The sequence below is a fragment of the Girardinichthys multiradiatus genome, chromosome 17 (genome assembly GCF_021462225.1).
Source record: "Girardinichthys multiradiatus isolate DD_20200921_A chromosome 17, DD_fGirMul_XY1, whole genome shotgun sequence".
NCBI lineage: Eukaryota > Metazoa > Chordata > Actinopteri > Cyprinodontiformes > Goodeidae > Girardinichthys > Girardinichthys multiradiatus.
This window is the reverse complement of record NC_061809.1, coordinates 10,752,737-10,777,042: the sequence shown is the minus strand read 5'-3', so window position 1 is coordinate 10,777,042 and position 24,306 is coordinate 10,752,737. Positions and strand designations below refer to the sequence as shown.

Here is a 24,306-nt window from a genome sequence, read left to right as displayed (position 1 = left end):
TTTAGGAAAACTGGGTGCAATAGTGCACACTCTTAACTGTCCCACAATCAATAGGAGCTGTGAAAAACAGAGCCACAAACACACATGGAAGATTTCAACACACACAGAAGACAAGTGCTTAAGGACACAGGGCACAAGGGTGGTGTTTAGCCCGATTCAGATTACTCTGAAGAACCACCACAGGTTTCTGCTTCAACTGTGATTGATTCATCAAAGTGATTTAATTAAACCCTTTAACTAATGAATCAATTAAGAAATTGATTAATGGGCATCGTCCATATAGATTGCAGCTGATACAGACCATTACAGATAAATTGTGCTCAATTTGAAGCAGTTTACAGCAGATTACATGTGGGGAAATGCTTACCTACGTGCTTCACTGCTACAAGGGGCATTGAATACACTGAGGACTTTGCCAAGTAAAACATGGAGATTGTGACATTGTGACTGCCTTTTAATGACACTGCCTGAAATGCATTGAACATTCTGCAACTGTGGCACAAACTGAATTAATATTCAGAGGGAAAAACAAGACATGGCCTCTGCAGATGGCATGATGAAATTGAATTGCTGTACTGAAATATCTACAGCTAGTAAAAGAAGGCAAAACAGCATATCATCAGAAGGAAAACAGCAACAACTGTCAGCATAATCAGAACTTGGGAAGCAGATTTCAACTCGGCATTTACTATTTAAGAATTGCAGTCTGTTTTCACAGTTAAAATCTTTCAGTAGAATATCACAAATCTGTTGGTCAAGCAGTTGAGTAACACCCTTGAAGACGGCAATAAAGATGTTTCACGTTTGAAGGACGCAAGCAAAGGGAGCAGTTTCTTTTCAGGATAGGACCCTTGCTTTCAGCTAGACTTTGGAAAGGTGACCTTATTAGACACAGTTTCAAAGGGAACAACATGATCAAAGCATGTCAACAAACTGGAAGAATCCTCTGACTACATAATTAAATAATTTTGTATTTTGCTTTTCGGAAGAAAAAAAATGTACAGTTCAAATGAGCTTCTGCTGAGACGTTAAAACATGAGGTGCTCTCCTTTTTAGCTTGCTTTCTCCACAGGCCAAATATGTTCAGTACATGACACCAGTGCTTGACCTAAATCTGCCCGAGGCGGCAGCTTCAAGCTGTGCAACCATACCAAAGGACGTCATTCCAGTCTTTAGCGTCTATTTTGTAAGAGGGGTTCCAGTTTAAATAAAAATAAAAACAGATTTTAGCTGCTAAATCTCAGGTGCAGTGTGTGGACACACATATTATTATTATTATTATATTTAACCCCAGCTCACTTTGGCTTACCCTGTGGTTTTACCTGGAGTTGATCAACTCCACTCACAGGACAGACCTTTGGTCTGTATGGTAAAGAGATATTGCAAATAGTTTTTCAAGCCCATTATCCAGATGCTTGCAGTTAGACTGTTTTCAAATTAATGTTTAATAAAATAGCTATTTATTAGACTATTTCCAAGTGAAATTACTGCTGGCAAAACTGTTTAAAAAAGCTGATCGCTTTCTGCTTCCAAGTACATTTTGACAACACAGGGCAATCTAAACGATTTAGCTAGTGCAACTGTCTCAGCCTGGCTGTTGTTCAAAAATAGGAAACAACAGTTCAAAAAAATAGTTTATATATTTAAAAAAAAATATAGGGGCATAATAAAGAGAGTAGTGCTTACCAAGTAGAAATGATGCCAAGTCAATGTTGATTTTGCGCCAAGAACAAAAGGTTATTGGGGAAAAATCAATTTGTCAATTAATTTTGAATTTAAGGCTTCATTTAACCGATATAATTTTCATAGTTAATCGACGTATTTAACCATTTGCTACATAAGCTAATATGAAAATGTTAACAACAAACAAAAGGAAAAAAGTTAAAATGTGTTTTGTTGTGCAGTCACAACCAGTTCTATCATGTATCCACAAAGATCTGCCCCTCTTTGAGCAGCCCCTGGTTTTTCATGAATCACCTTTCATGCCCAAAGTCTTTCATCACTACACCCCATTTTCACGAAGTAAAGTCAGCTTACCCTTAACTTAGTGCTGTCACTACCTTTCACTACCTTTCTTGGAGGCTAAGAATCCTAACAGTGGGGGGTTGACTTCAACCCTCCAGGCCAACTCAGCCCTTAAAAAAAGAATCATACTATGATTTGTTTAGGGTTATATATTTCCCCTCAATGGGTTTATTATTTGATCTCCATTATCCCACTAGATTCTGCACCCACAAAAAGTGCAAAGTGAAATAACCATTTACAGGAAACCACCAAAGCACGTTATCCTTAGAAAAAGAAATGTTTCTCTTCTGGCCAGGTACACAACTCTACCAAAATACGGAAATGTCAGCCAGTCTGTCGATGCTCAATCTTACACACTGCTTAAGCCTCAAAAGGATTATTTTTTCAATTCACAAAGGCTATAAGGGTTTGGGGACCTTTTCCGAGGTATTGTACAATACTCCGAAACCAGAACCCAACTTCTAGTTTTATTCAGTAGGGTTTAAGTGATTTAAGGGTATTTTCTTGATGACTAATAAGCTACAGAGATGGGTTTACTTTATAGGGCATACATTTCCAGAATTGGTTTCTACTAAGGTGGCATGGATAAACAGAATCTGGTAGTGAACATTTAAATACAAAGTTCCTATACTTGTTAATGTTGTCTCTAGACAGACAGACAGACAGATCTTTGTGGAAAGAATAAAGATATGTTATTGTCCTACAGCCATTGCAGCTTAAGAGTATTTTCTGCTCGTGGACAGGCAGAACAACAACATTAATATGTTTGTTTTGTATCTAAAATAAAGATGGCTGTAGACATCAAGAACAAAGTGTTGATCAATGATTCTATTGAATTTAAAACCTTCAGTGAGCTTTGAAATTTAATCCAATGCTGAAAATAAACAAAATTGCATTTTTTATGTAAAATACACTACAATGCCATCACATTTTTCTTATAAGAGAACCACAATCTACAGAGCTTTTAAAGATACTGCCCTTTTAAGCTGCAATTGTATTGCACAAGCTGCCTCAATTAGTCTGTTTCAGTGAGTAACAACTGAAATTTCCCTTAAATTGCCCTCAATTCATGAGTAAAGAGGAACAATTCCGCGAGCTTGTCAGGCTTTCTATTACCATGTGACAAATACCTCAGCCAATGAAGAGCAAAATGGGATTTGCTCCATTGACTGAATTATTGAAATGGACGTTTTGTGAGAATTATGGTGTAAAATCCCTTCAAGAGCACACTGTTCCAGGATGACTCTTATCCCAATGCACTATCTCTGCATTTGGAGATTGTAGTTGGACATCATTTGCGCTACGCACAAGAGTAGATTTGATGAGACTCAAAACCTGTTTGCGTTTCCCCACTGCCAAAACCCCAACAATGTGTCTTTAGCTCACTAGAAGTCCCATCTTTGCTAGTTTGAAAATAACTCAGCAGTCGACAGGCTACAATCTGATAACACACCACCCACACACACATCTGTACACTCACCTACATGCATGAAAAACACAGCAGGGACGATCAATCTGTGACATAGCAAAGAGGAAACTAAAAATACATTTGCTTTTCTCTTTTTTTTGTTCCAATTTACAAAGGAGACAGTAGCATCGGACAATCAGGATGTTCTCCAAAAAGGGATGTGTGAGAAAAGATTAACAGGGGTTCTGTTCTTTGGGCCTCTTGTGCATGCCTTTCATTATCCTCGTCCCCAAAAGACTGTCACTAATGCAGTCCTTTGAATTCATTTTATCAGTTCGCATTATTAGGCCTCACAGCCAGCTTTGACCTTGCTCATTCTTGCAGCCTAAAGTGTGCATTTTCTCAACCCTCCTTTGTGTGACTCATCTCCATCTCTCTCTAGAGGATTTCAATAAGGGCCATGCTGAAAACCACAATGAAGTTAAACTCCATCATTTTTTTTTGTTACATGGTGACCAGCGGCTTTTCCCCCCAAAGTTTAAAGCTATTTGATATCTCCTCAGAAAGCAAAGAAATGCAGGCTTGAGGGGAAAAACCCTTGGTGTAAAAGCACAACATGATACAGACAAACAACTCAGCAGTCAAGGTCAAAAATATTGCATTGCCTGTCAACAAACTCAGCAATGCTGATGGTCTGAATCTAATGAGTGCCCCTCACATTCATAAAGCCACAGGCAGCATTTCTGTACTGCAACATCGCCACAAAACAGTCTTTCTAACCTCTGATTAAAACTTCAGTATCATTTTGTACCTGATTGTGGGTCTGTTATGACTACATCCCATCTCCAAACTGCAAAGCCAGATAAACATTACCTAAGTCGGCCTTCGTGTTGCTGAAACTACCTCAAATTGTGGCTCAGATGTGTAACAGCAGCAGGCTGACTTCAAAACTCCTTGGTGCCTTGGTCTTTTCAGATATCTCACAGAGCCTGCAAGAAGGCGTGCATATAAGTCACGGGTGGAAGTGCTAGATTTTAATTTTCCATTCAGAAACCAGGTTTTATTCCCAGCATCACAGAGTAAAAGGTGTTGTTTACTTGCTTCTATTGAGTTTTTTATTAGGTCTCCATTGTTCTGGTAGAATTTGCACACAGAAAAAAGTTTTAGGAAACCAGTTAAACCATTCATTAACACCAGAAACACCATTTCTTCTCTTCTAACCAGCTGCATAAATCTGTTAACATGGGGCGATGCCAACCAAACATCTGATCCTCAATGAATAAACAATCTCAAGAGCATCAAAGGACACACTGCATGTTGTAGCCATGTTGTTTCACCTCAAGTGTTGTGGGCTACAATTATCAAAGACTGTCGTCGCTACGCCACACTCTCCAGGCAGTCAATTCAACCTTGATGGCACTGTTTCTACCTTGTTCTGCAGATGAGAGTTGTTTACTGGGTTTCCTTTGCCACAAAATATTTTGTTCCCAGAAAAATTGCAAAAGGGAAGCATGAGTTAAAACACATATTGTCACTGGAAACACCAATGCTTCTCCTTTGGCCTGGTGCACAGATCTACAAATCTGGATGATGCCATCATAATCTTCTCATACTCCATTCATGTTCTCCTTAAACCTTAAAATAATCAATTTCTTTGTAGCGATTATTCTGGTAAGAATGTGTAGACTTCTCTTGAGGTACTGTATAAATCTAAAACAAGAACCCTACTCCCAGGGTTATTATGGAGGATTTAATTGACACAAGGATCCTTTCTTGATGATGAATATGAGCTTACTTTGAGACAACAGTATTGGGTATGAATTTGCAAACTGGACAACAGCTAAGGTGTAGCTTCATAGGTCGAATATACTGGCTCTGTTGTTGAACATTACATTTTTTTATGTTCGTTTAAATTTTATTTGAATGAAACTGACCACAAAACCTAATGTGCATACAGTCCATAAACATGTAGAAATGTCCTTGTCTCACAGACATTACTCAGTTTCCAATTCTGGTGATAAGATTTCTGAGGTTTTTGACAAATCTGCAAAACCACCAACGGTTTACTTTTCCCTCCATTTTTCTTTGGTTGAACCTTTTCATGTGTTGACCTGAATATCTGCCCTATACCGGAATCTTTAGACTGGACGACATGTTATTCCAAGTTATGCTCTTCAAAAATTCCACAAAAGAAAAGCGTGACTGCCCCATAACAGATTATTCACCCTCTGGGTGTGCTTCCATCAAGGGAATAATAAGTGCTGTTTTTTCTGAGCAAGCTTTATACTGTACAGTAACTCCTCAGCTTTGCACCATTAGACTTTCATAGGGAGTAAGTGAGCTCAAACCTCTTGCAGGAATGATCTCCCCACAGACAGACCTGATTTGTATTTATTGTGGCGCATTGTAGGTGGAATTAATGACTGGTTGCAGGAAATAATCTGCCAGGCAGAAACATCAGTCAAGTTGTGACTCATTAAACCACATGCCATTCACAGTTGAATGTCAGCAAATGACACTCCATTTATTATCTTATTCCCCCAAAAATGGGCTGAACTGCTCAACCATGATGTGGCTATGTCTGTAACGTCCAAGTGGACAGGGAGGTGCGTGATGGAAATAAATCTTTGGGTGAAGGTATAAGGGGTCAGAAAACACAATAGAAGGTGAACGGAGGTACATTAAAATCGCTTGACATCAATGTTACCCTAAAGCTAGACTCTAGTGCCATCTATTGAAAACGTTTGCAGCAAATATGAATTTCTGCAGTTTATTAGGCTTCGTTATAAATTGTATTCCCAAATTATTCGAATTGCTTATAAACAAGGCGGATGGATAACTTGTTGATGAGGCGTGCGTTTTATCGAACAACCCGCATCCTGATTGGTTCTTCCCTTTAAGAACAAAAAAGTGCAAATCTGACTGCAGTGGAAATCGCGCACTTTTTTAAGTTAGAAAAGGCAACAGCGCATGAAAAAGAAACATGTGAGTAGAATTTTTGAGTTACCTTCTTTTAGCAGGCGTGAGTGGATGAGGAGGATGAGAAAGCAGCAGATCGCCGCTCCGGTCAATGCCCACGCAACTCGGAGCAGCTGCATCCTGGGCGTCTGTGGGGAAGGTTTGTGGCGAACCAACACAGCCGTGCAGCGGTGGTGGTGATTGAGAGGGGGGGTGGGGATGGGGGGAGGGCTGGATAGACACTCCAAATCAGCTCGCAGACACGCACTGGTTCATTCTCAGCCAGCCGTGTAATTCAACATTCATCGTGCAGGAGGGGGAAAAAATCTTGATCGTCCAGTTTTTGAAGAGATTCCAGAAAATAAAAGTAAAAGAAAATTATAATTATAAAATACGCGCTAGTTTGCGTCAGATCGGCTCCAAGAGAGGCGATTAACCCCCAATCAGCAGCTGAGCGGCTTGCATCTTCAATTCCTTAGTTGTTGTCTTTCAGTATTTAAATGATTCGCCTCTAACATTAGATCAGCAAAGCGAGCTGCTCCCTCTTCGAGTGCGCACGACGGTCCACGGGCGATGATCATCGCTCTCCGCTGCATGTTACGCACATCTCTCCTGCTGCTGGAGAGGTAGAGGCGCACACAGCCAGCCAAAGTCGCCTCGCAGGCCCCCCTCCCTCCTTTCTCTCCTTCTCGGTCGCTTTCTTTCGCTCTCTCTCTCTGGTTTCGTATCTTCTCTCCACCTCTCTCTCACTCTCTCCTTCTCGTCTTTGTCAAATGCAACTCTTGCAATTTACGCACGACAACGGCCAGGTTAACATCTCCACTGCAACCACCCATCACAAGATCCAAACATCAGAAGCAAATTTTTTCCGCACTTTTTACCCAAAATAGGTGGTGCAAAAGCTGGGCTCCCAACAGTTGCCAGCAGAAATGTTGTGTGTGTGTTCCTCAGAGGAGAAAGATTTTCCCTCACCTCCTCTGCTTAGCTCCAGGTTACGTCACGACTCATCCAAATAATTTCTTCCAGCTATTACGCATGAAGATAGCGCAGTTGGAATGTTTCCTCCTGTAAGACTCAGTGAGAATGAGGTGATTATCGTTTGGCAACGAATTCACTTCATTATAAAAATGCTTCTGTTTTTTTCTGGCTAAATGAGATATTCGATGCTGCATACATGGAAGGGGAAATATGGCTTTGATGAACCCAGCCTGAGGGATTCTTTTAAAAGAATACTCACCCATCCAAAAAACCTCTGCTGCTTTATAGGAAAGGTGACCAAGCACATGTAAGGCAGAGCAATGCAACTGGAAGATTGCCAATAAAAAAAGCAGGAGTCTTGCTGGGTTCTAGTCTTCTAATCTTTCAATAAGGATAATTTCTTTGCTTGTAATAATCCAGAAGTGTTTTTTAGGCATTGCAACAGAAAGTAGCACTCAAAGTTGTGCTTAAATTGTAATTTAAATTGTGTTTTAATTTTATTTATTTATTTACAAATAAAAATCTGAAAAGTGTGACAAGGATTTGTATTAATCCTCCTTTTTAATGATACCCTAATATAAAATACAGAGCAAAAACTAGTAACTATTTATAAATACAACACTCTGTGAAGACCTAAGAGGTTTTTATTGGAGGCCATTTGTGAGCAAACATCATACAGACCAAGGAACACCCCAGACTGGTCAGAGCTTAAGTTATAGGAAAAAATTAAAGCAAGATTAGATTATCAAGCAACATCTCAAGATGTTCTAACCATCATACAAAGGTAGAAAGAGTTCGGCACAACTGCAAACTTACCAAGACATGGCCCTCCACCTAAACTGACAGGCTGAAAAAGGAGAATATTAATCAGAGGAGCAATCAAGACACCTAAGGTAACTCTGGAGAAGCTACACTGATCAATAGCTCAGGTCAGAGAATCTGTTGACAGGACAGGTATTAGTCGTGCACTCCACAAATCTGGCCCTTATCTGGCAAGAAGAAAGCCATTGTTGAAAGAAAGCCATGAAAAGTGACAATTGCAGTTTGGCACAACCCATGTAGGGGACACACCACTGTGAATCCAGGTGGTGGCAGCATCATGCTGTGGAGATCCTTTTTTTTTTTAGCAGAGACAGGGAAGCTGGTCAAAGTTGATGGGAAGATGGATGGAACCAAACATAGGACAATCCTGGAGGACAACCTTTCAGAAGCTGCAAGAGACTTGAGACTGGGGTGGAGGTTCATCTTCCAGCAAGACAATGATAGTAAACATACAGCCAGAAAATTAACCATGCTTTGTGTTGGTCAGACACATAAAATCCCAATAAAATATTGACGTTTGTGGTTATAAAGCACAAAATGTGAAAAATATAAAGGGGTATGAGAAGCTTTGCAAAACATGAAACCACTGCAACCCAAAATAAACAAAAAGTAGCATACCAATGTTAAAAAGGTTGGCTGCCTCAGCTATCAGATCTAATTAGATGCTAACAGTCTCTGTGGGCCAGACCAAGTGTGTATTTGACTGTGCCCCCATTTGTTTGTATATAGCAAAGTTTGCACGTACATGCTCGCATCAATCCATCCATCCACTGCAAAGAAAGGTAATTAACAGAGATGTAATCTCTGTGAGGATTTGGTGTGGAAAGACTTCATGTTTGCTTGTGGCTTGTGTGGGAGTAAAAGCCTGACATTTTCACATGCTGAGCCTATAGCAGCCTAGATTCAGTGGAAGAGCAAAGAGCTATAAATATGGCTTTGTGGGATGTAGAAAAAGTAATTAAGAGGGAAAACTGAAAGAACAAAACCGTTTTATTCTGCCAAGTAACCAAATGCAAGACTTCACAAGGTTGTCATACTTTCTGACATCTTACCTGATATGCTTCAATAGTGACAAAACAGAAACAACTGTGCAATATTCTCGATAATGTTTTAACTAATTTGAGCCATTTATATAAATGTCAGCACAAGATACTTAGTGAATAAAACAATTTAGAGTGGAGTGCCTGTAATCATCATTACCAAAAGAACTGCAATGATAATCAAAAACAAACAAATTTGTTTTAACAGAATATTTAAGCGATTCACCAAAGACAGAGACCTGTATGTCTCCAAAGTAAGTGGAAGATAAACAGATGAATGGTAAACTGACTTTATTAGCCTAGCTGATTACTCAAACTATGTTTACACGAAATGCTCAAGTGTTGTGAAAAGATATTTGACCCTTACATATTTTTTTTTCTGATTTTGCTTTTTTGTCACAGTTAAATGTTTCAGGTCAGTATTCATAATTTAATATTAAATAAAGATAACCTGAGACAATACAACAAAAAAACAACTATCCAAACCAACCTTTAATAACTTGTTGTACCACCCTTGGCAGCAAAAACTGCCATCGAGTGTGTCTGTTAACTAGAAATGACTCTTTTACATAGGTGTACTAGTCTACTTACTGATGGCCGAACACTCAGAAGTCATGGTTCTAGCAAATACAGCAAGTCTTTCAGGTCCTGAAGGGGCAAAGCAGCCCAAGACCATCACACCACCACCTTCATGTTTTACTGTCAGTATGATGTTCTTTTTCTGAAATGCTGTTATTTTAGGCTAAATGTAACAACTTTCAAAAAGATCAGTTTTTGACTCCTAGGTCATCAATACACCCTTGGATTATCTTTGGTAGGCTGATCTCTGCTGGGAAGTTTAAATGTGACAGTATTGAAAGACAACCGTAAAAACTAAGTTCTGCAGAAACTTAAATGCCACTTAAAAACTCTTAAATTGCAGTTGTATACCCAGCCTCATTTAAGCAGCAACCTAAGCTCTAGACTGGAAGATGATTTATTTTTCTATGTTAAACTATACGCAAGGTTTTTAATTTGCAAACGGTTAAATTTAGTTTTTTATTATTGAAATCTTTCCAGTAAAAGGTGAATATATTCTCCAGAACACTGAACTGAACTTTTGCTCAGTTACCTTGAGAAATAACCTGGCTAGACATCAGTGTAAAGTCGAGATAGCTTTTAAAATTATTTACTAATTACACCTTATTCACCTTCAGTGCTTCCACATCTCCTCTTACTTTCCCCTGCCGTACACCTGTCCTGCGTTCCTGTGCTTTTCCTTGCCAGGAGCCAGGAGAGGCGTTACTTGCTTTGTCCTTTGTGCAGGTCACTGGCTGTGTGCCAGCCAGAGCTCATGCCAATAAAAGCTGTGAGTAATGGCCTAAAACTTCTCCATTCACTGTGTTTCCCATTATTTCTCTCAGCCAATAAATCTGAAGGTCTTAATCAGTGGAAAAACCTGGAACATGCAGCCCGTGTCCTGCAGGGTGTCCGACAGTAAGATCCCTAATTTTTAATCGAAGATAACAAACTTGAGGTGTCAGACAGCCCCTCAACTCAACCCCCACCAATATGACTTTGTCCTCAGACAAGTGGTGGTAATATTATTTAGGCAGATGAACACGCTGCTGCTGTCAAGAAACAAAACTGCCTTTGGGCCTCTGAGATCAGCTGGTCTCTGAGAAAAGTCCCTAAAGAACCTAATAAACTAATAACTGAATAAATGTTACTCAGACACCCAATTACTACACAGAGGGGTGAAGTGCTCTTTTGGGGCTCTAAGCGTAGCCAGTAAATCTTGGTTTTTATAAAAAAGATCTCCTCATTCTCCTGTTGTTTTAGCCAAATTTTATCATCTAACAAACAGATGGAAACTAAAGTTTCCTAATCTAAAGCAGCAAAACGTATTGCTCTTTGTGGTTACTTTCTCAAATTGCAATAAATTGTCCCCTAATACAATCACAAATGTAAATGTTTGGAGTTTGCTAAACATAACTGTGACTAACTGAAACTGTGCACTTTGGTCAGGGAAGGCAAAGATTGACACTATCGGCAACAACCACTTCAGGTGAGTTTGGCATGAAACCATTGCTGAATGTGTTTAAAAGCACCTCATGTCAGCTGTTAAGTACAGTGATGGGTCTGTGATTCTGTGGGGGTCTTTCTCCTCCAAAGGCATGCTTAGTAACCTAATTCTCCTGTCTCGATGTCTTTGATGGAAGGTCCAAATGGCAAGGGGGACTTCAACTCTGTTCCTCCTCTTACTTGCCAAATTAGGTAGTCAACCCCCCCGCCCCCCCATCTGCTGACTAGTTGAGGCCAAGCTGGTTTCGTGGATTAAGGAAGTGATGTACTGATGATGTATGGTTTATGAGATCAGCCAGCAGCAGGATTTAAAAGCATAAACAAGAGTTCAAAATCAGTTTCTATGAAAAAAGTAAGAAGGTGAGATATATAATTTAGAATTTAAACATTTGCTACCCCAACCTAAGCATTGTTACACAGAGTTTGTTCGCCTTCATTGTTTTGAATAGAATAGCATAGGGAGACGGAGATGTAATGCGCATTGCTGACGACAATGGTGCACAACACCTCCTGTCACTGCACACCGCTGGCCTTTTTGCTGAAAGTCTATTAAAATTTGTGGAAGCCAATCAGCTGCTTAATCCTAGTTTGAGGAATGCCAGCTACTTCTCCAAGTATGCATAATGCAATTCACGGGAGAAAATCCATGACAAAAAACAGTCAATCAAGCAATTTTGGTATTCATCGTCTTCTCTATGTAAGCAAAACTAATCTCGTTGTTGACTTCAGTTTGTGAATTTTTAACATTTCCGAAAAGGCTGCAACATACCAGAGGAAGAAGGAAAATCTAAACCGGATCACAAACACTCTTTATTACATAACTGGCAGTGTGTTCCTCTTCTTACTGTCAATCACTTGATGCATACTGGAAAGAAAACCAAGAATGCTACAGGAAATAATAAATCAAACTGCCTCACGTCAAACATCTGTCATATTCATGTCTTTGTAAATGGAAAATATATCTTAGAAGAGATGTCAGTTAATTATTTTGAGCATAATTTGTGTGTGTGTGAGAGAGAGAGTGAGAGAGAGAGAATTTGTCTGATATATCTTTTGAGGAAACAAAACAAAAGAAGGAAAACTAAAGATAGCAAGACGAGCTCTAAAATACGACTGTAGACAATGGCTGTTTCATTTCTGTGAAGGGTTTATTAGCTGCCTGAAAGATGATTAAAATATATAAATAGGAGAAAAAAAATTAAAATTGCACAGCACAAGTTTATTTTGATTTCTTTCTCACTTTGAACCACAAATTGAAACATTTGTCATGCATATATATTTGTATAAACTCCTGTCTTTACAAGCTAGCAGTCTTTTCCAAACTTGAATCATCAAAAAAAAAATTTTTTTTAAATTTACATTTACGTAGGCTATTTAGTTAAAGTTCATACACATTTTTATTCAAACCAAATTTTGGAAATTCACCGATCTAACCAGTCGTGATTTTAAACAAACTGACAAATTATGAAATTTAGACCTTTCTGTGTGCACTTTGCAGGTTCTCCCAGTTTATGTTTAGATTTTTCTAGCTACTTAGGATTACTAACAGAGTCAAAACACATGGATGTATAATTAAATGGTTGGCTGTAGTTCCAGTGAAAGGTTTAGATAGATTAAGGTAAAGTGTTCTTACAGAAACAACATAAATCATGTTTAAAACAGAATTGGGTGCACAAACCTGAACATACTATGGAATTTTCTCTAATACACAAATGCTTATAGATGGAAATTAGGTTGTGTCCAGGTGTGCCCAAGTTTCAACCATCTACCTATAGAGTTGAATGGGAAATTAAGATTTTGGAAGTAGCCCAGCAAAATAATTTCAAAGCATAATGTTGCCACCACCATGCTTAACAGTTGTAATGTGTTATCTAGCATCACTTGGACCCCTCTAAACATCTTCTTTGTTTGAATATTCCAAGAGACAGAAAACAACAGAAGTAAAAAAAAAAATTCTTAGACAGTACAGCATTTTATCCTATACCAACATTTTATGTCTATAAACTGGGTTATGGACAGTATGTTCGTATAGAAACACTTCTAAAGATTTTAAAGATTCACGATTACAGTATGATTTCCCTTACAACACGCTATGAATTTCGAGTGTGTTTAATAATCTTTTCACAAACGAAACACTTGTGAGACAAATGACTTTGGAACTCTCCGAGGTACAAATAAAACATGATTACTGTAACTTTTACCACAATTGCTTTTTATGTATCCACCATAACGGGCATACAGACGGACAAATGAATTGACAGGATAAAATACATGAGTGGATGACTGATAAAGAGCAGGCGGACTTCTCAGACTATATTTTCTTTTTCTATCCTAATGCAGACCTGGAAAATCACACCTTTCCATGCTGCATACTAAACTTGTCAACACTTCCTTTCAGATGTTTAAAAAGTTGACAGTGGGTAAAAATGAAAGCTGAAAATGAGATATTCAGATCTCTACAATACATAAAACTTTACTTTGCCAACAGATATTAGAAAGACATTTCCTATAAATACTACATAACAAATGTTTGAACAGTAAAAGCACCAAGGAACACTATATATAACAACTGTTATTATTGTGCATATGTTCTATAAGGTGACCTGTGTTTATTTCTGAAATTAAAAAGAAAATTTCAGTGCAAGAATTATATCATTAATATAATTTATTTTTTTCTTATACGATTTCAGAATTATTTTAACTTCAAACATTGCTCAATAAATCATAACTGAGGCAGGCAAAAAGCATTGCACAGCAAGGTTATCATAGTTCAGTTCCCTTTCAGAGCACACAACTCAAGAGGAAAGCTGACTTCATCATTTAAATATTGATTAACTTTCATAATGAAAATGTCATATTCAATCTGTTCCCATGTAATGAAAAATCAATACTCTATCAGCATTAAATGAGCCACACATTTTATGCTATTCTGAATTGATTGGGCGAAAGTTAACAGATGCGAGTTTCAATTTTCATACCGATCTTTTATGTGCGAAACATCTTCCTCAATCAGGTACACGGGCTTCTGGCAAGGGAGGGAGGGAAAGACGAGCTTTTGTCTGCACTAGTATATACATATACAAATAAAATTGATAATAGGTAAAATCTCCAACTTGTTTTGTAACAGAAAACGCATAATCACTTTAATCGATTTGAACCTTGTTTTGCAGGGGTCATATAACAAGTGGAGTAAGGCAAGGCAAGTTTTTCTTTTAATAGCACCGTTTAACCAAAATTTAAAGTGCTTTACATAGAAAATAAGGGAACACAGGAAAAGACAATACATTAAAACAAGAAATGCATGAAAGAATAATAGTAAAATGCTAAATTAAGACCTCTGTGATCTGTTGAGGAGAATGTCACACCTATGTTAGACACCTATGTTAGTAGTAGGCTGATTTAGTAATATAGAAATGCTCTTATCTTTAGCCTCATTAAGTCTAGCTGAGTGCTAATCTCTAACCTTGCATTCTGGGGCAAAAACAAGAATTTCTGTCTTTTCTGCATTAAGCCCACTCACTCAGTGACTGTAATGGACTGTGGTCATATGTTGACACAGAAATGCAAAGTTATGTGAGGTGCATAGAGTAAGAAATATTGTAGTACCCCATAGTCTGCAGGGTCTACTCAATAGTCTGAGTTTTGGGGATCAAACAGATTAAAAAATAAAAGTGGCCCAAGAAGGAAGCCTTGAGGAACCACATGTGATTTTTGTTCACAGAGTTATAATGGCCAAATGAGACAAAGTAGTCCTGGTTAAAATAAGATCTTAACCAATCTAACAGTTTCCAGACAATCCTACTCACCTTTCCAGTATATACAGTACATTGATGTAATTGATGTTTTGTTTTTGTCATTTAATTAGCATTTTAATGAATTAAGCCTAAACCTGCGTCTGTCTCACAGTATTTAATTATAGTACTTTTATGAGCTTTATCAATTTTATTACATTGTGAAGCCTATTTAAAAATAATTGATGAACCTCCTGCCTCATGTCTACCTGTGATGTAAAGGAAATTGAAAACCGCAATTGCCTTACAGCAGGAGAAGCTCTAGCGGCTTCTCTGGCCAAAACAACAATCCCATTTTTTAAACAGTGTAGATGATAATAATATTTAGCACTAGCATTGTCTAGCACAAGGTAAAAACAAAACGAAGATAGAGAGAAAAGAGCAGTCTAACCTCTAGATTGCTGTAACTTTGAATAAACCTGTCACAGAATTAATCTTTGAGGAATAAAAAACGTGCTTCGGAAACAAATATGTAATTATTAGATGGCTGCAAACTGACAAAGAGAAATAAAATAATAAAAATAAATAACAAAATAGCCAGGTAGTCTTAGAAGAGGGGAAGGGATGACACATGAGAAAACTAATTTTTATCTTATGGGGCACGAGGCTAGACAGCATATAGAGTGACACGAGGATGATTCACAATTTTTTTCAGCAATGCTTTTGTAAAAAGTCACACTAACAGCGTCTGTCACTGCAGACAACTGATGGAAAACTGCTGCAGGCTCAGGCTTTTAGGTTAAGCGGTTATAAAAAAAATAGGCATAAAGCTATCCAAACCCTTAAAATTAGGTGTGCACATAAACCATGATTTGGTACATTCCTTAAGTTCTCAGTTTAAGAAAAAGAAAAATACAGAATAAATGGCACATCCTTGTTCTTCACTCATACAACAATACACAATACAAACTGCTAGATTTTAGCCCAGAAAATTGATGCAACAATTTACATAAATTTTATTCTGGTAGATTTAAATAAACTTTCACAGTTCAAATGATGCAAGTTTAACAGTCAACAGACACTTAGATGAATTAGTTAAGGTTAAACCAACTTCTAGCAGTCTTTGTCTGACTGCATGGTCCAGATTGGAACTGAAAGATCTAAGAAACAGCTCAATTTTAATAATGAAAAAGAGTTTCATGATGACTTTGTCATGTGCAGAGCTAAATCAATAAAAACATCAAACATCCATGTCAGAGACTGACAACCATGTAACAAATACATTCACTCTTAAGAACATCTTAGAATGATACTTTTACTTAATGCATGTTTGTTTGATTCTAAAGTAACTGTAAAAAGCCATTCTTGGATGGGGAGCATCTGTATAGCTGTAAGGCAGAATTGTTAACCACTGGAGTCATCGTGCAACTCAAAGGTAAAACAAATAAAAGAATACATAGAAAATGCTCAAAGATGGGATTCCATTTTCTGGCCTCTTCAAACTCTCTCTGGCAGCACTAAACAGACAAGGGGATCAGTCACTAATTCCAACTTGGCTTTGTCTTTGTATACAATGAAAATATGGCCAGGAATCCCATTATCCCCAGCTACAGAGATGTAACCGCTCCACCTTCATTCTTATTCCACAACACAGAAGATTTGGCGCCACCTGCAATGCGATATACTGAAACACTGGCTTTAAAAAATGCTCCCACTAATTCTCGGGTTGTCAAGAGGCTTTTTAGTTGAAGGACAAACATAACAGTGAATGATATTCATTTCAAGCAGCAGCCAAAATCAGTTTTTTGGATCTTTGGGTTGCTAATGACTACAAAAGCGATATAGAAGAGATGTCAAGAGTAAGTTTGAAAAGCCCCTTGAACATTTAAACCTGCAAGACTGTTGGGGTGTCCTTAGGGCTGTACAGTTATTCAACTAAATTATACAATTTTAGGCTCCAAATGATCATAAAAACTACTAATAGTTGATGTATTACCCTTTTAGATTTTTGTTTTGGAATAAATCCCAAATGATGTGTGCTTCTTTAAATGCTGAACCAATATACTTTGTGCTGTCTGGTCTAATAACGTAGCAAGTGTAAAGTTGTGACGGACTGGCGACCTGTCCAGGGTGTATCTTGCATCTCGTCCAATGATCTCTGGAGAGAGGCACCAGCTCCCCCAAGACCCTGCAAGGACAAGCAGGTGTGGAGAATGGACAGCTGGAGGAAGTGTGCAAAGATGAGCAAAGAAGTGGAAAGGAGTAGTATTAATTGGATGACTGTGGAAGATTTGAATTGATGCAACGTAGGTAAGTCCCACAGTGGATGGCACCATTTTGTGAAGTCAGGCAAGAAATTACTAAAACTGCAAAGGTATGAAATGGCAAAGGGGTAAAATAACCAGCATCTATGGCGACAGGAGCAACAGCAGTGTTTAGTATTTGTTATTCTGAATTCAAAGCCACAGTCATGGAGCAAAAACACAACGTATGAGATTTGCTCATCCGTTGTGTCTCAGCTACTTCACAACACAACAAAATACTATAGAATACTATACCTGAACACTATACTTGGAAAGCTCTATGAGCAACTAATACAGAAAATTAGTGAAGTTTATTGAGCACATTTGACCATATTTAAATACGTGTACATCATTTTTCAGTAGCTGCCCCAAAATGAGAGAATATAACTTGTTCTTATTTATTATTAGTGTGACAATTCTTATTTTTCTTATGCTATTTTTTTACATATTTTCTTTTATTTTGTGATAACTTTTTATATTTGTATTGTGTTTCTGGGGACTGGTGGTGTACAATAAATTGGTGATCAATGAGTAATTGTTATAAAAAAAGAGGGATTTCAGTGATGATTAAAATAACTGCAATTACACCTTTTCCATATTCATTCCAACCACAGGTACCAGTTTTGCCCCATAGATTTTCTACCTGGATTGCTACATTCATCTTCCCTGCCCCTCAAGAAAAGCATTCCCCCAGCATGATGCTGCCACCCCCATATTTTACAGTGGGTTTTCTGCTGCACATCATGTTTTGCATGTAGACCAACAACTTAAGCTTTGGCCTTATCTGGCAGAACCTCTTTTAAATGCAGTTTCCCCCACCTGGCTTGTCGCAAAATGCAAACAAGAGTAAAAGGGGGCTAAATATTGATAATGTTAAAACTATATAATTATTATATTTTAACGTTTTCAAATGGAAAACAGAACAAGGGGACTTAATACTTTTGCAAGGGACTGTATTTTTATTCCAACACGTGTTTTATGTCACTAATGCACACTATACACTGAGAAGTGAAGTAATGACAAGAACAAGAACTAGATATGATTTCACCTTGTTTCTCTGCTTTCCTCTGGGTCTCCCAGCAGCAAAAGAAGATACAAGATCAGTTTTGCAGAGTGCTGGCAAGGGCCACATGTTTTCTTGCTGGCCTGCACCAACTACAACCCCTGGCTATATTATATATATATATATATATATATATATATATATATTGTATATATATATGTGTGTGTGTGTAAAGAAGAGAATTTTCACACAATTTATAAATCAGTATCCCCCCCACTAACCCACCACCACCCTCAGATGTACAGGAGGATAGGCACACGAGGTTGCATCCTGCATGAGTCAAAGGCTGCCTCAAACAAATTCATCATCACATCTCTCCTACACAGTCACATGCACACACAAACAGTGTGGGTGCTGTATTTATAGGCACACACACACACAAAGACATCAGCTCAGTCTCTGATAATCATCTCCTTTTGTAGTTGCCAAGGGCACAAATGTCTGGTCTTGTTTTCACTTTAGGGGCTGATGCAGGAAAAGTCAAGGTGAAGTCAAAATGAAGTCAAACGTTTCCGTTTGTGTAGCACAAAGACATGTTTCATGGCATGACAACTCTGAGCAAAAAAATTATTTAAAACAAAAAATCAGCGATTATTACTGTTTAATGTTTATAGTACTCCTTACAGACTAACACAAGTGTAACAAGTTAATGTTGGCTAGGTGGCACTCCTTTAACGCATCGTGACAGATAACCCAAAATATTAGTAAGCAACAGGAAAATGTAAAAGCCTTCCATCAACCAGCAAAACAGCAGTGCACAGAAATATTCAGTGGAGTACTAGCGTTCTCACTCTTTGGTCCATACAACTGGAAAAGACTCTGGTCACTGTGGCACTTTCTCTGTTGTGTCATTAAAAGGATAGGAACCTTTGGAACTATATGGTAGTATATCTTGATACCAGAAATGCACCAGTATTTTCAGCTAAACTAGAAACATCTGATCATTTTCTAACAACTACCATATGGAAACTGCACTGTTCAGTGTGAAAGCTGTTCCTGGGGGGAGAGGAGTCAATATTAGCTATTTTCAGTTTCAGGGAGGTATTTAAAAATTAAGTCGGAAGAAGCATTTTTACATCTGGTTGAGAAATCTGCACTTTATTCAGGCTAAAAACATGTTTAAGTCTGGATTTATTTAGTTTTTGTTTTAAATTATTAGAAAAACCCTGTTTTACAGAACTGCTCTCTCACATGCTCTGATGACACCTCTACTTCTAATATCCTAACAAAATATGTATATCTGTAGCAATACCACACAAACATATGGATTCCTTGTATGCCAAAAACTATTAGCAATTTTGGATAATTTAGCAAATGTTCCATGAACACTTTTCACAAAACATTGGGATTATTTGGCTTTCGGGTGACATTTCAGGATGAACCTAAAATACTCTATACCTTTACAAGGGAAATTAACGTGACCTTCTTTAAACTTTTTAATACACATGTCCAGCTGTTTAATGTCTCAGTACTTTTTGCACAACCTGCTGTTCTCTATCAAGGAGCTTAATGGCACGATTTTCAACGTGTTTTATCCATGAATCAATCAATAAATGTCCTGGTTCAATCAGAATTGGTATTTAAACAGTCCTTCTCATCATGTTGTTCACATTTTGATGCCACAGGACCAAGACGACACATAAGTGATCAGCAGAACCTCCCTATTGCAAGGCTTTTAACAGGATGTTCTCAGATGGTGGTTGCCACTAAGCTCGGAGTGTCAGACACTGGAAGAGTCACAGAAAGTCATAGAAGTGAACGTCCTTTTGCCACATCCCACACTGAGGACCGCTTCATTGTGATCAGTGCCCTGTGGGAACGAATGATGAATGCCACTCAACTCCAGGCCCTTTTTAAGGGAGATAAGAGACACCCAAATGTCACGTAAGACCATTCAAAACTGTTTACATGAGTGGGGTCTGCAAACTAGACGACCTGCAAGGACACCTAACCATACCCCCAGGCAGAGGCACCATCGTCATGCATGGACCAGGGAGCATTTACGCTGGACGAGGGACCAGTGGGCCTCAGTGCCGTTCTGTGATGAAAGTCGATGAACGTTGAGCAGAAATGATGGCCGCCAACAATGTTGAAGATGTCAAGAAGAGCGCTATGCTTCAGTCACTGTTGTCAGCAGATGAGCTTGTTGGTGGTGGTGGTGTTAAAGTGTAGGGCAGGGGTGTCTAGTCAATACAGAACTGTCCTACACTTTGTGAATGGTACAGTGACAAGCCCATAATACCGAAATAATATCATTAATCCAGTCATTGTGCCCTTGCATGAACAACACAAGCCTAATTTCATCTCCAAGGACAACAATGCTCCAGCTCATCGAGGCCACATCGTTAGGAAATGGCTGCTGGAGACTTGGGTACCTCTATTGGAGTGACCTGCACTTTCTCCAGACCTGAATCCCAAAGGAAACCTGTGGGAGTCATCTGAGTCACTGTATAGAGGCTCGTAACTCTATACCCCAGAACCTCAATGACCTGAGGGCAGTCCTTCAAGAAGAGTGACATGCCATGCCTCAGCAGACAATAGGTTGACATGAAATGTCGCTGTCAAGCTGTAATTGATCAGCAGAACCTCCCTATTGCAAGGCTTTTAACAGGATGTTCTCAGATGGTGGTTGCCACTAAGCTCGGAGTGTCAGACACTGGAAGAGTCACAGAAAGTCATAGAAGTGAACGTCCTTTTGCCACATCCCACACTGAGGACCGCTTCATTGTGATCAGTGCCCTGTGGGAACGAATGATGAATGCCACTCAACTCCAGGCCCTTTTTAAGGGAGATAAGAGACACCCAAATGTCACGTAAGACCATTCAAAACTGTTTACATGAGTGGGGTCTGCAAACTAGACGACCTGCAAGGACACCTAACCATACCCCCAGGCAGAGGCACCATCGTCATGCATGGACCAGGGAGCAATTTACGCTGGACGAGGGACCAGTGGGCCTCAGTGCCGTTCTGTGATGAAAGTCGATGAACGTTGAGCAGAAATGATGGCCGCCAACAATGTTGAAGATGTCAAGAAGAGCGCTATGCTTCAGTCACTGTTGTCAGCAGATGAGCTTGTTGGTGGTGGTGGTGTTAAAGTGTAGGGCAGGGGTGTCTAGTCAATACAGAACTGTCCTACACTTTGTGAATGGTACAGTGACAAGCCCATAATACCGAAATAATATCATTAATCCAGTCATTGTGCCCTTGCATGAACAACACAAGCCTAATTTCATCTCCAAGGACAACAATGCTCCAGCTCATCGAGGAAATGGCTGCTGGAGACTTGGGTACCTCTATTGGAGTGACCTGCACTTTCTCCAGACCTGAATCCCAAAGGAAACCTGTGGGAGTCATCTGAGTCACTGTATAGAGGCTCGTAACTCTATACCCCAGAACCTCAATGACCTGAGGGCAGTCCTTCAAGAAGAGTGACATGCCATGCCTCAGCAGACAATAGGTTGACATGAAATGTCGCTGTCAAGCTGTAATTGATCAGCAGAACCTCCCTATTGCAAGGCTTTTAACAGGATGTTCTCAGATGGTGGTTGCCACTAAGCTCGGAGTGTCAGACACTGGAAGAGTCACAGAAAGTCATAGAAGTGAACGTCCTTTTGCCACATCCCACACTGAGGACCGCTTCATTGTGATCAGTGCCCTGTGGGAACGAATGATGAATGCCACTCAACTCCAGGCCCTTTTTAAGGGAGATAAGAGACACCCAAATGTCACGTAAGACCATTCAAAACTGTTTACATGAGTGGGGTCTGCAAACTAGACGACCTGCAAGGACACCTAACCATACCCCCAGGCAGAGGCACCATCGTCATGCATGGACCAGGGAGCAATTTACGCTGGACGAGGGACCAGTGGGCCTCAGTGCCGTTCTGTGATGAAAGTCGATGAACGTTGAGCAGAAATGATGGCCGCCAACAATGTTGAAGATGTCAAGAAGAGCGCTATGCTTCAGTCACTGTTGTCAGCAGATGAGCTTGTTGGTGGTGGTGGTGTTAAAGTGTAGGGCAGGGGTGTCTAGTCAATACAGAACTGTCCTACACTTTGTGAATGGTACAGTGACAAGCCCATAATACCGAAATAATATCATTAATCCAGTCATTGTGCCCTTGCATGAACAACACAAGCCTAATTTCATCTCCAAGGACAACAATGCTCCAGCTCATCGAGGAAATGGCTGCTGGAGACTTGGGTACCTCTATTGGAGTGACCTGCACTTTCTCCAGACCTGAATCCCAAAGGAAACCTGTGGGAGTCATCTGAGTCACTGTATAGAGGCTCGTAACTCTATACCCCAGAACCTCAATGACCTGAGGGCAGTCCTTCAAGAAGAGTGACATGCCATGCCTCAGCAGACAATAGGTTGACATGAAATGTCGCTGTCAAGCTGTAATTGATGCTTAAGGACACATAACACATTATTGAGACATTGACATTTTTTGTTGTGGTATCCCCACCACTGTTGTTGACTTTTGTTTCAGTAAATATTTTGTGATTAGGAAATTACCATTGCATGAATCTACTTAAATGCCCTACTTTCATGATATAATATCACTGTAGCATGAACCTTTTTTGTTTTCTATAAATTTCAACTGAAAGCTAAATAACCCTAACTTCTTGTGAGTAGGTTATGACTCAATCCATTCAGTTCTAGGGGAACATATGACCAATATCAATGCAATATTTGTGCAGCAAAAAAGATTATATGAATAATAATGCACAACAAAAACAATAGAGAGTCAACCTACCCTTTTTTAATTAATGCTGTTCCAGTGCCTTTTTATGTCATGCTTTTAAAAGAGAAAATAGAAGCATCTACAGTCAGTATGAGCAGATCATACTTCACAAATCCCAGAGATTTGATACTGACCACATTTTTACTTGAGACGAGTTACTCGCAAATATGTGCTGAAACGTCTATAGTTTACATGAACAACAGAAGGCATGTGTGACAGAACAATAAAATCAAAAGAAAGCTAACTTTATTGAGTGTATGAGGAGGGTAAAGTCAAGTCAGAAGATTGACGTCGTAAAAAAAAAGGAGAACATAGACTGCACGTCACACAAGCATTCCAGAGAAGAGCGTTATCATGCAAAGCTCCGTCTCTGATCACTCATGTGTTTGCATTTAAAGTAGGCCCAAAATGCTCGGAGGGTGACGACAAGGTTTCACAGCAGCACAGAGCATTTACATATTTATTTCACCAACAATATTCTTCTCGCAAAAGCACATTTTTATTTTTCTTAACCATTTGTTATTTATTGTTTGATTTAAGTGCCATAAACATAAAATAAATACATAAAAATGGGCTGAAGTGTGTGTTTTTTCCTTCTGAAGGCAATCACATTTCAACCACCTCACGTCGTACAGTACAGTATAAACAAGCACTCTATCCATCATGGCAAAATCCCTTCAGAGACACTCACAGTAGCACAATAAAATTCTTCAGACTAATAATCCATTGTTCAAATGTACCCTCACACCCAAAAATTCCTCGCACATAAGTCTTTCACAGTTGGCAGATTGCTCAGTCAGTCCAGTGCAGTGTCAGAAAGAAAGAGATGGAAAAAGAAGGAGGAGGAGGGCGTTCCATCTGTGCAGGGAAGTTGGGTGCCTGGCAGAATTTTCAGGCCACTCGGCCATCCACCCGCCCCATCAATATCTCAAAACATCATTATTGCCCAAGCCTTCTCCCTCTGTGTCTAACCCGTGTTCATGCCTTCTCTTTAGTAAAGCAAACGTTTCCACCCTGCCTCCCTTTCATGTTTGGAACAGAAGTGCGACTTGAATGCACTGTTGTTGTTTGATACAGTCAGCTGCATGATGCCTATATGCCTGCTTGGCTGCAACACACACACACACACACACACACACACACACACACACACACACACACACAC

General features: G+C 39.2%; 1 protein-coding gene across 4 annotated transcripts in view; it reads right to left on the bottom strand.

Moving 5' to 3' along the window:
• Positions 1-24,306, bottom strand: part of tafa5a (TAFA chemokine like family member 5a) — a 200,747-nt gene that overhangs the window by 125,036 nt on the left and 51,405 nt on the right. The window contains exon 1 of one of the 4 annotated variants that reach the window (XR_007042176.1): positions 6,441-7,307. The exons of the other annotated variants lie outside the window; for them this stretch is intronic. The gene's annotated coding sequence lies outside the window, so the exon portion shown is untranslated. Of the gene's footprint in view, positions 1-6,440; positions 7,308-24,306 lie in introns of those variants that run through there. 4 annotated transcript variants of the gene reach the window in all.